Below are 10,731 nucleotides of genomic sequence, written 5' to 3'. Positions count from 1 at the left end.
GTCAAAGTCGTCTCCACCAAATCGATAGTTATCATCTCAACGACGTTGTGCCTTAGCAATCGCTAAACCAATTCTGAGAGGTTATTGACCACGCCGGAGCACGATCAACCTGACCACGAAGGTCTATTCCTGCAAGCAATCGAAGAACAAGCAAGAATATGATAAAAGCAATCTGAATATCGCGAACATGTATGAAGTATTGATAATGGTGGGGATCCGAAAAGTGGTCTTGGTCTGGTCGTTGGACACAAACGAAGCACACGAAGTTGCAATGGCTAACTTTTAACTAAACAAATCCCAAGGAAAAAGCTACTAGATGGATCTACTTATATAGGAGCAAGGGGTGGCGGCCAAGGAGGTGGGAGGACGTCCCAAGGCAGCCTAAAACTAACCCTAGGTCGTACAAGGCTCATGGGCCCAAGTGGAGGTGATGTAACACCTTTGGACTTATAGTTTGACTCAGATTCTGCTGCAGCATCAGATTGTTTCGTACACAACTCAACGCTCCGGACGAATTTGAAGGTGATTCCAATTGGGTTGGAAAGTGCACGAAATCTAGTTTCCAACAAAAAAAGAATCACCCAATTCGGAGTCCGTGTGAAAAACTTGTGTGCGTTTTGAGTCAGGTATGTCTGTGCAGTCCGAATCTGAATCCAGAACGTGACAGACTTGGACTCTATCTTCCCTTGGGCCAAAAGTGACGTGAGAGAACTTTTTGGACAGCAAATAAACATCTCTTTCTTCCTTATCTTCATATTTGGATTGTACAAATGTCCCATACACCTGCAATTAGACAAAACACAAAAGTGTGTGAAGTATTTTTGTTCTGGATAACATAAATAGATTATTCAATAGTTTGCACTAAAAATCACCTGACAAATATGCAAATATGCAATATTTTTGGTCATATCCAAGGTAGTCATGTCCTCATCAATTCTAGGCTCGCTTCTCTAGTCTGGTCTAGCCTAGGACCAGCACAGTATCGTCGTTGAGCGTTTATTCAACATTGCATCTTTGAATTGATTATTGCTAATCTGTTGCTACCATATATAGCCAACCCAGCTCCACATATTTCTACACCGTGTATACGTACGCTCCCCTGGCAATCGCTTTACTCAATATTCGGAGTTACTTGACACCGCTGGTTGCCAATCACCGCCTGCTGCATGGTAAGAACTTGTAAGACATTGATATTTGCTTTACTGTGAGCGTTTTACCACCACATCCTAGTAGTTATAGGAACATTATTTTTGGGTTTTGTTTCTTGTTCTACTAATCATGACAGGATCCAGAGTCAATTCATGGGCTTTGTCGATCGCGGGAGACGTGCCACCACCTTTGCAAATACCACAACCGTCACGAGAGGTGCACAAACATCCAAATGCACATGATCAGGTTAATGTATCTATACCACCATTTAATGGCCGTTTTAAACCTGCTTTATATATTGAATGGGAGTTCGACATAAAAAATATATTTGCTTCCCATAATTTTGATGAACATAAAAAGGTTAAGGTTGCGTGATGAGGACATCAATACAATTGTTACACCCACAGCCCCTGCTGCTATACATACTGGACCAATTACTAGAGCTCGTGCACGCCAACTAAATTACCAGGTACTTTCGTTTCTTTGTAATGATTCTAATGTTCATGAGAATATGATGCTGCCTAAATTGGATACATTTGTTTTGCTTACAAATGAAGGGCCTAGCTTGGAGAAGGATGAACATTGGAGCAAGAACAAGCATGGAGATGATGGCATGCGCAAGGGGAACAAGAATGGAGTTACAAGTGATGATTTCAGGACTTTGAAGCCACCATAATGGGTGCATGAAGCCTTGGACGAAATATACAAGATGCCACTTCATAAATTTCGTCCCGAGGCTATTTTAGGTGCTGCGTCACCTTATTATTGGGCCAGGCCCATGTAATTTCGAAATACATAAGTATAGGCTATTTTTAGAGTCCGTATGTGTGGGGAAACAAGAGATAGGGTTGATTTCGGACCCCTCCACCAAGGGCCACGAAATTCCCCCCTCTTCCTCCATATATACAGCCCTTAGGGCATCGTTTAGACTTTGGGTTTGGTTTAGATTAAAAGTTCGCCATAGCTGCAACTTCGCGTACTTCGTTTGTGTTCAACGACCAGACAAAGGCGTCACAGAACCCCACCTTGATCAATAAAGCTTTCATCTTATATTCGCAATATCCAGATTGCAATCTCAGTTTCTTGCTTGTTCTTCGTTTGCTCGCAGGAAACAGACCCTCGTGGTCAGGTTGATCGTGCTCCGGCGTGGTCAATAACCTCTCGGAGTTGGTTTAGCGATTGCTAAGGCGCGACGTCCTCGCACGTTCGTAGTCGGATCGTCAAAGTCGACTTCCACCAAAGCGAAATCCACCATCTCATCGAAAGACGGGACACCTTTGCCTCTATCACTTGGACTCTATCTTCTCTTGGGCCAAAAGTGACGTGAGAGAACTTTTTGGACAGCAAATAAACATCTCTTTCTTCCTTATCTTCATATGTGGATTGTACAAATGTCCCATACACCTGCAATTAGACAAAACACAAAAGTGTGTGAAGTATTTTTGTTCTGGATAACATAAATAGATTATTGAATAGTTTGCACTAGAAATCACCTGACAAATATGCATATATGCAATATTTTTGGTCATATCCAAGGTAGTCATGTCCTCATCATCCTCCCCTTCTTGAAAATAAAGCCGTCCTCGGCGTTGCTTAATCTGAAATGTGGCTAACAAAAGAGACAAGGTGTACATGTTGTATATGTATATGTCATCCATTTTTACTTCCCTTGATTTTTGCATATATGACACATGAATAGATGAGTAACTTGCATAGTTCATAAAATCTAAAGCCAAAAAATTAGCACAAGAAGTAGAAGGCATGAAAATATTGCAACTCAGTTTACACATATAAGTGAAGCTCTTATTCATTTCAAAAGATTGACAATGTTCATCATTAAACCATCCCAACATTGGTGAATAAACCTTACTTGCATCAAATTTACATGCTACAACATGCTTAAATAAGCAAACATGCAATAAGTCATTCAACACAGAATCATCACCAAGATTAGAGGTCATATCAAAATGATTAAACATTGGTTCTTTTGCATCAATAGTTAATTCAATGGGTGCACTCAAAATTGTTGGTATTTCAGTTGTTTGATCACATGGCAAAGTCAAATTATCAACGTAGTCCTCTAAAATAGGTGGTGTGATCAAAGTAGTGGGTAGCTCATCAGATGGTGCATTCAAATTGACAAGGCATTCATCATTCTCATGTAGAGATGGAAGATCAGTACCTTTGTCATTACCTCTTATGATCAACTCAGGTGATGTAGCCACTCTCGGGGGCGATGTGTCACATGGTGGAGGTGATGTAGTCCTGACAACAACGGATGTGGTTGTCATAGTATGCCTAGTAGTTGAAGGAACAATCATATCAACTCTTGGAATGTGCATCGTGCGCTTGTTCTCCTCGTGGCCAACACGTCGTTTTATTTCCTGTTCAGCTTTGCAAGCAAGATGAAACAAATGGTCCATAGGATAACACTCTTCATGAATTAGTATCTCTTGAATATCACGGTTTAATCCTCCCCAAAATCTATCCATAAAATCATCTTCACTTTCTTCTAAAGAGGAATGCAACAAGGTAGTTTGTAAATCATCATAATATTTTGTTACAGTTTCACTACCTTGTTTTAAGTGTTGCAACTTCTTAATCATGTCACGAGTATAATAAGCAGGGACGAAAGTATGTCGCATGGTGATGAGGACATCAATACAATTGTTACACCCACAACCCCTGCTGCTATACATACTGGACCAATTACTAGAGCTCGTGCACGCCAACTAAATTACCAGGTACTTTCGTTTCTTGGTAATGATTCTAATGTTCATGAGAATATGATGCTGCCTAAATTGGATACATTTGTTTTGCTTACAAATGAAGGGCCTAGCTTGGAGAAGGATGAACATTGGAGCAAGAACAAGCATGGAGATGATGGCATGCGCAAGGGAAATAAGAACGGAGTTACAAGTGATGATTTCAGGACTTTGAAGCCACCATAATGGGTGCATGAAGCCTTGGACGAAATATACAAGATGCCACTTCATAAATTTCGTCCCGAGGCTATTTTAGGTGCTGCGTCACCTTATTATTGGGCCAGGCCCATGTAATTTCGAAATACATAAGTATAGGCTATTTTTAGAGTCCGTATGTGTGGGGAAACAAGAGATAGGGTTGATTTCGGACCCCTCCACCAAGGGCCACGCAATTCCCCCCTCTTCCTCCATATATACAGCCCTTAGGGCATCGTTTAGACTTTGGGTTTTGTTTAGATTAAAAGTTCGCCATAGCTGCAACTTCGCGTACTTCGTTTGTGTTCAACGACCAGACAAAGGCGTCACAGAACCCCACCTTGATCAATAAAGCTTTCATCTTATATTCGCAATATCCAGATTGCAATCTTAGTTTCTTGCTTGTTCTTCGTTTGCTCGCAGGAAACAGACCTTCGTGGTCAGGTTGATCGTGCTCCGGCGTGGTCAATAACCTCTCGGAGTTGGTTTAGCGATTGCTAAGGCGCGACGTCCTCGCACGTTCGTAGTCGGATCGTCAAAGTCGACTTCCACCAAAGCAAAATCCACCATCTCATCGAAAGACGGGACACCTTTGCCTCTATCAATTTGCTTCCCATAATTTTGATGAACATAAAAAGGTTAAGGTTGCGGTTGGTTCTTTCACTGGTTATGCTTTGGTTTGGTGGAGTGAATATTGTCGGTTACACCCTGATTATATACCTACTACTTGGGATGATTTGAAACTTGCCATGCGACATACTTTCGTCCCTGCTTATTATACTCGTGACATGATTAAGAAGTTGCAACACTTAAAACAAGGTAGTGAAACTGTAACAAAATATTATGATGATTTACAAACTACCTTGTTGCATTCCTCTTTAGAAGAAAGTGAAGATGATTTTATGGATAGATTTTGGGGAGGATTAAACCGTGATATTCAAGAGATACTAATTCATGAAGAGTGTTATCCTATGGACCATTTGTTTCATCTTGCTTGCAAAGCTGAACAGGAAATAAAACGACGTGTTGGCCACGAGGAGAACAAGCGCACGATGCACATTCCAAGAGTTGATATGATTGTTCCTTCAACTACTAGGCATACTATGACAACCACATCCGTTGTTGTCAGGACTACATCACCTCCACCATGTGACACATCGCCCCCGAGAGTGGCTACATCACCTGAGTTGATCATAAGAGGTAATGACAAAGGTACTGATCTTCCATCTCTACATGAGAATGATGAATGCCTTGTCAATTTGAATGCACCATCTGATGAGCTACCCACTACTTTGATCACACCACCTATTTTAGAGGACTACGTTGATAATTTGACTTTGCCATGTGATCAAACAACTGAAATACCAACAATTTTGAGTGCACCCATTGAATTAACTATTGATGCAAAAGAACCAATGTTTAATCATTTTGATATGACCTCTAATCTTGGTGATGATTCTGTGTTGAATGACTTATTGCATGTTTGCTTATTTAAGCATGTTGTAGCATGTAAATTTGATGCAAGTAAGGTTTATTCACCAATGTTGGGATGGTTTAATGATGAACATTGTCAATCTTTTGAAATGAATAAGAGCTTCACTTATATGTGCAAACTGAGTTGCAATATTTTCATGCCTTCTACTTCTTGTGCTAATTTTTTGGCTTTAGATTTTATGAATTATGCAAGTTACTCATCTATTCATGTGTCATATATGCAAAAATCAAGGGAAGTAAAAATGGATGACATATACATATACAACATGTACACCTTGTCTCTTTTGTTAGCCACATTTCAGATTAAGCAACGCCGAGGACGACTTTATTTTCAAGAAGGGGAGGATGATGAGGACATGACTACCTTGGATATGACCAAAAATATTGCATATATGCATATTTGTCAGGTGATTTCTAGTGCAAACTATTCAATAATCTATTTATGTTATTCAGAACAAAAATACTCCACACACTTTTGTGTTTTGTCTAATTGCAGGTGTATGAGACATTTGTACAATCCACATATGAAGATAAGGAAGAAAGAGATATTTATTTGCTGTCCAAAAAGTTCTCTCACGTTACTTTTGGCCCAAGAGAAGATAGAGTCCAAGTCTCTCACGTTCTGGATTCAGATTCGGACTGCACAGACATACCTGACTTAAAACGCACACAAGTTTTTCATACGGACTCCGAATTGGGTGATTCTTTTTTTGTTGGAAACTAGATTTCGTGCACTTTCCAACCAAATTGGAATCACCTTCAAATTCGTCCGGAGCGTTGAGTTGTGGACGAAACAATCTGATGCTGCAGCAGAATCCGAGTCAAACTACAAGTCCAAAGGTGTTACATCACCTCCACTTGGGCCCATTGGCCTTGTACGACCTAGATTTGGTTTTAGGCTGCCTTGGGACGTCCTCCCACCTCCTTGGCCGCCACCCCTTGCTCCTATATAAGTAGATCCATCTAGTAACTTTTCCTTGGGATTTGTTTAGTTAAAAGTTAGCCATTCCAACTTCGTGTACTTCGTTTGTGTCCAACGACCAGACCAAGATCGCTTACGGATCCCCACCTTTATCAATACTTCATATATACTCGTAATATTCAGATTGCTTTTATCATATTCTTGCTTGTTCTTCGATTGCTTGCAGGAATAGACCTTCGTGGTCAGGTTGATTGTGCTCCGGCGTGGTCAATAACCTCTCGGAGTTGGTTTACCGATTGCTAAGGCGCAACGTCGTGCACGTTTGTAGTCGGATCGTCAAAGTCGTCTCCACCAAATCGATAGTTATCATCTCATCGAAAGATCGGGACACCCTCGCCGTCTTTCGATGAGATGATGGATATCGCTTTGGTGGAAGTCGACTTTGACGATCCGACTACGAACGTGCGAGGACGTCGCGCCTTAGCAATCGCTAAACCAACTCCGAGAGGTTATTGACCACGCCGGAGCACGATCAACCTGACCACGAGGGTCTGTTTCCTGCGAGCAAACGAAGAACAAGCAAGAAACTAAGATTGCAATCTGGATATTGCGAATATAAGATGAAAGCTTTATTGATCAAGGTGAGGTTCTGTGACGCCTTTGTCTGGTCCTTGAACACAAACGAAGTACGCGAAGTTGCAGCTATGGCGAACTTTTAATCTAATAACACACCTCCTAATCCAATTCCACTAGCATCACATTCAAGCTCAAAAGTCTTATTAAAATCAGGAAGTTGGAGTAAAGGAGCATGTGTCAACTTATCTTTCAATACCGAGAAGGCTTCTTCCTGTGCGGTACCCTAAAGAAAAGGCACATCTTTCTTTGTAAGCTCATTGAGAGGTGCAGCAATGGTGCTGAAATCTCTCACAAAACGCCTATAGAATCCAGCGAGGCCAAGAAAACTCCTCACGTGTGTGACCGTTTTGGGCTGCGGCCAACTCTCAATAGCTTCAATCTTGGCTTTATCAACTTCAATTCCCTGTGGAGTAACAACATAGCCAAGAAAAGATACTCGGTCGGTGCAAAAGGTGCACTTCCCAAGGTTACCAAACAAACGTGCATCACGTAGAGCAATAAAAACAGCACGTAAATGTTCCAAATGTTCTTCCAAAGATCTGCTATAAATCAATATGTCATCAAAGTAAACTACCACAAATCGTCCAATGAAAACACGTAAAACTTCGTTCATTAATCTCATGAAAGTACTAGGTGCATTAGTTAACCCAAAAGGCATGACTAACCACTCATATAATCCAAACTTAGTTTTAAATGCTGTTTTCCATTCATCTCCCAATTTCATACGAATTTGATGGTAGCCACTACGCAAATCAACTTTGGAGAATATTGTAGAGCCACTCAATTCATCAAGCATATCATCTAGCCTAGGAATAGGATGACGATAACGAATAGTAATATTATTAATGCCTCTACAATCAACACACATACGTGATGTACCATCCTTTTTCGGCACTAGAATAATAGGAACAACACAAGGACTAAGGGATTCGCGTATATAACCTTTGTCGAGAAGCTCTTGTATTTGACGCATAATCTCCTTCGTCTCCTCTGGATTGGTACGGTATGGTGCACGGTTTGGCAGTGAAGCACCGGGAATTAAGTCAATCTGATGCTCAATCCCTCGAATAGGCGGTAATCCCGGTGGCACGTCTTGTGGAAAGACGTCAGCGAACTCCTGCAAAATGTTAGTGACAGCAGAAGGCAAAGAGGAAGGCATGTCCTCGAATGAAAATAATGCCTCTTTGCACACAAAAGCATAGCAAACAGATTTGCTGAAATGTAGCTCATCAATATCAGATTTGGTGGCAAATAAACATGCACTTTTCAATTTAATTTCACAAGCAACACTAGATGGTTTATTATTAGGCTTCATTTGTTGCTCAAATTCTTTTGCCACAATCTGATTTTCACTCTTATTCTTCTCCTGTTTTGCTTTATTAGCTCTATTAATATCATCTTTCAAAATGGAATCAGGAGTCATAGGAAGCAAAGTAATATTTTTATCCTTATGAACAAGAGTATAGTGATTGTTTCTACCATGGTGTACAGAATTTTTATCAAATTGCCATGGTCTACCAAGTAATAAGGAACATGCTTGCATAAGTACCACATCACAATCAACATAATCAGCATATGTAGAGATACTAAAATGCACACGAACAGTACGTGTTACCTTATGATGAGGACATGACTACCTTGGATATGACCAAAAATATTGCATATATGCATATTTGTCAGGTGATTTCTAGTGCAAACTATTCAATAATCTATTTATGTTATCCAGAACAAAAATACTTCACACACTTTTGTGTTTTGTCTAATTGCAGGTGTATGGGACATTTGTACAATCCACATATGAAGATAAGGAAGAAAGAGATGTTTATTTGCTGTCCAAAAAGTTCTCTCACGTCACTTTTGGCCCGAGAGAAGATAGAGTCCAAGTCTCTCATGTTCTGGATTCAGATTCGGACTGCACAGACATACCTGACTCAAAACGCACACAACTTTTTCATACGGACTCCGAATTGGGTGATTCTTTTTTTGCTGGAAACTAGATTTCGTGCACTTTCCAACCCAATTGGAATCACCTTCAAATTCGTCCCGAGCATTGAGTTACGGACGAAACAATCTGACGTTGCAGCAGAATCCGAGTCAAACTACAAGCCCAAAGGTGTTGCGTCACCTCCACTTGGGCCCATGAGCCTTGTACGACCTAGGGTTAGTTTTAGGCTGCCTTGGGACGTCCTTCCACCTCCTTTGCTGCCACCCCTTGCTTCTATATAAGTAGATCCATGATAGAGGCGAGGTGTCCCGATCTTTCGATGAGATGATAACTATCGATTTGGTGGAGACGACTTTGACGATCCGACTACAAACGTGCACGACGTTGCGCCTTAGCAATCGCTAAACCAATCTCCTGAGGTTATTGACCACGCCGGAGCACGATCAACCTGACCACGAAGGTCTATTCCTGCAAGCAATCGAAGAACGAGCAAGAATATGATAAAGGCAATCTGAAGATTGCGAATAAGTATGAAGTATTGATAAAGGTGGGGATCCGTAAGCGGTCTTGGTCTGGTCGTTGGACACAAACGAAATACACGAAGTTGCAATGGCTAACTTTTAACTAAACAAATCCCAAGGAAAAGCTACTAGATGGATCTACTTATATAGGAGCAAGGGGTGGCGGCCAAGGAGGTGGGAGGACGTCCCAAGGCAGCCTAAAACTAAATCTAGGTCGTACAAGGCCAATGGGCCCAAGTGGAGGTGATGTAACACCTTTGGACTTGTAGTTTGACTCGGATTCTGCTGCAGCATCAGATTGTTTCGTCCACAACTCAACGCTCCGGACGAATTTGAAGGTGATTCCAATTGGGTTGGAAAGTGCACGAAATCTAGTTTCCAACAAAAAAAGAATCACCCAATTCGAAGTCCGTATGAAAAACTTGTGTGCGTTTTGAGTCAGGTGTGTCTGTGCAGTCCGAATCTGAATCCAGAACGTGAGAGACTTGGACTCTATCTTCTCTTGGGCCAAAAGTGACGTGAGAGAACTTTTTGGACAGCAAATAAACATCTCTTTCTTTCTTATCTTCATATGTGGATTGTACAAATGTCCCATACACCTGCAATTAGACAAAACACAAAAGTGTGTGAAGTATTTTTGTTCTGGATAACATAAATAGATTATTGAATAGTTTGCACTAGAAATGACCTGACAAATATGCATATATGCAATATTTTTGGTCATATCCAAGGTAGTCATGTCCTCATCATCCTCCCCTTCTTGAAAATAAAGCCGTCCTCGGCGTTGCTTAATCTGAAATGTGGCTAACAAAAGAGACAAGGTGTACATGTTGTATATGTATATGTCATCCATTTTTACTTCCCTTGATTTTTGCATATATGACACATGAATAGATGAGTAACTTGCATAGTTCATAAAATCTAAAGCCAAAAAATTAGCACAAGAAGTAGAAGGCATGAAAATATTGCAACTCAGTTTGCACATATAAGTGAAGCTCTTATTCATTTCAAAAGATTGACAATGTTCATCATTAAACCATCCCAACATTGGTGAATAAACCTTCCTTGCATCAAATTTACATGCTACAACATGCTTAAATAAGC

Source organism: Triticum aestivum, chromosome 2B, assembly GCF_018294505.1.
Source record: "Triticum aestivum cultivar Chinese Spring chromosome 2B, IWGSC CS RefSeq v2.1, whole genome shotgun sequence".
Taxonomy (NCBI): domain Eukaryota; kingdom Viridiplantae; phylum Streptophyta; class Magnoliopsida; order Poales; family Poaceae; genus Triticum; species Triticum aestivum.
The sequence above is the reverse complement of the archived record's forward strand: the minus strand, read 5'-3'. Positions refer to the sequence as shown.